This window comes from Medicago sativa, chromosome 6, assembly GCF_051527215.1.
Source record: "Medicago sativa cultivar Bolivia chromosome 6, Bolivia_mono, whole genome shotgun sequence".
Classification (NCBI taxonomy): domain Eukaryota; kingdom Viridiplantae; phylum Streptophyta; class Magnoliopsida; order Fabales; family Fabaceae; genus Medicago; species Medicago sativa.
Genome location: NC_140754.1, coordinates 23,735,001 through 23,737,500, shown reverse-complemented (window position 1 = coordinate 23,737,500; position 2,500 = coordinate 23,735,001).

Below are 2,500 nucleotides of genomic sequence, written 5' to 3'. Positions count from 1 at the left end.
AAAATCGCAATTTTTTTTCAAACGAGCACCCATCAACGGGACAAATCTTGTTCCCAAAAAATTCAGGCATGTTTGGGACATCATTAGAGCCTCCCTCAAGAAATTTTGGCGATTTTGCACGCGGGATTCGTTAATTACGAATTTTTAAGCGTCAAAACGTCAAGAAGTCACGACCCGGCCGCGCTAGTCGACCTAGAATTCGAATTTTGAGCTAGTTTTTTGCAGACACCTCAATAAAAATACATCTAGAGGGTCTGGAAAGTTTCGTGGCAAACCGACGTCGTTTCGATTTATTTTGATTTTTCGACCGAAACGCGCAAAAATCGCAATTTTTTTTCAAACGAGCACCCATCAACGGGACAAATCTTGTTCCCAAAAAATTCAGGCATGTTTGGGACATCATTAGAGCCTCCCTCAAGAAATTTTGGCGATTTTGCACGCGGGATTCGTTAACTACGAATGTTTTGAGCGTCGATAGCCGAAGAAACGAAAAAAACAACCCCGTTTTGCCTCCCGAATTGCAAAATGCCGCCTTGCCCTGGCTTGGCATGGGCACGGGAAGGTCGAGTCCCAGCCGTGAACAAAAATTTCAATCGGTATGACCTTAATAATACGGGTGCGCAGGCGCGCGCGCGCACGCGCGAGGAATTTTGGCCTACGGGACCCCTCCCGACGTGGTTTGGCCTGAGCACGGGGCTCCCGACGTGATTTGGCCTGCCGAGTCCCAGGCATGGGCAAAAATTTCAATCGGCAGCGCGCTAGAGATTTTTGCCTACGAATTCCCTCCCGACGTGACTTGGCCTGTGGCTGCCCAGCTCAAGAACAGCACCTCTTTCCCACCAAATCCCCCCCAAATTCATCAAAAGATCCGAATTTATCAAAAAGATTTGATGAAAACGGCTCAAATTGATGAAAATGGGGCATATTTGCTTGTTGGGCAGTGGCTGGGGGTGCCTGGGCGCCCCCCAGACAGCCCCCAGCCATGCCCAGCCATGCCCCAACAAGCAGCTCCCCCTATATATGTCTGATGTGCCATTTCCAGTTTTGTAGAAAAAGGGGTTAATTTTCCCTGCAGGCATAAAGTCCCGAAAATGTGACCTAGAGGTTGAGTTTTTCCGCGATTTTTTGCAGGCATGTTAGGGACATAAAAACAACATCTCCCACAAAAAATTAGAATTTTCCGACGAGGGACGGATTAAATATGAATTTTTTACGCGCCAAAAACTCAAGAAAACGAAAAATCAAAACATCGACCTAGAGATCGAATTTTGAGCTGGTTTTTTGCAGACACCTCACTAAAAATACATCTAGAGGGTCTGGAAAGTTTCGTGGCAAACCGACAACGTTCCGATTTATTTTGATTTTTCGACCGAAACGCGCAAAAATCGCAATTTTTTTTCAAAGGAGCACCCATCAACGGGACAAATCTTGCTCCCAAAAAATTCAGGCGTGTTTGGGACATCATGAGGGCCTCCCCCAAGAAATTTTGGCGAATTTGCACGCGGGATTCGTTAATTACGAATTTTTAAGCGTCAAAACGTCAAGAAGGCACGACATCCGCGCTAGTCGACCTAGAGTTCGAATTTTGAGCTGGTTTTTTGCAGGCATCTCTATAAAAATACATGCAGAGGATCTGCCAAGTTTCGTGGAAAACCGACAACGCCTCGATTTATTTTGATTTTTCGACCGACACGCTCAAAACCTCAATTTTCCCCCAAGTGCGCGATCCACCGACGGGTCAAATTTTGTCCCCCAAATATTCGGCCATGTTTAGTACATCATAAGGGCCTCCCCCAAGAAATTTTGGCGAATTTGCACGCGGGATTCGTTAATTACGAATTTTTAAGCGTCAAAACGTCAAGAAGGCACGACATCCGCGCTAGTCGACCTAGAGTTCGAATTTTGAGCTGGTTTTTTGCAGGCATCTCTATAAAAATACATGCAGAGGATCTGCCAAGTTTCGTGGAAAACCGACAACGCCTCGATTTATTTTGATTTTTCGACCGACACGCTCAAAACCTCAATTTTCCCCCAAGTGCGCGTCCACCGACGGGTCAAATTTTGTCCCCCAAATATTCGGCCATGTTTAGTACATCATAAGGGCCTCCCCCAAGAAATTTTGGCGAATTTGCACGCGGGATTCGTTAATTACGAATTTTTAAGCGTCAAAACGTCAAGAAGGCACGACATCCGCGCTAGTCGACCTAGAATTCGAGTTTTGAGCTGGTTTTTTGCAGGCATCTCTATAAAAATACATGCAGAGGATCTGCCAAGTTTCGTGGAAAACCGACAACGCCTCGATTTATTTTGATTTTTCGACCGACACGCTCAAAACCTCAATTTTCCCCCAAGTGCGCGTCCACCGACGGGTCAAATTTTGTCCCCCAAATATTCGGCCATGTTTAGTACATCATAAGGGCCTCCCCCAAGAAATTTTGGCGAATTTGCACGCGGGATTCGTTAATTACGAATTTTGAAGCGTCAAAACGTCAAGAAGGCA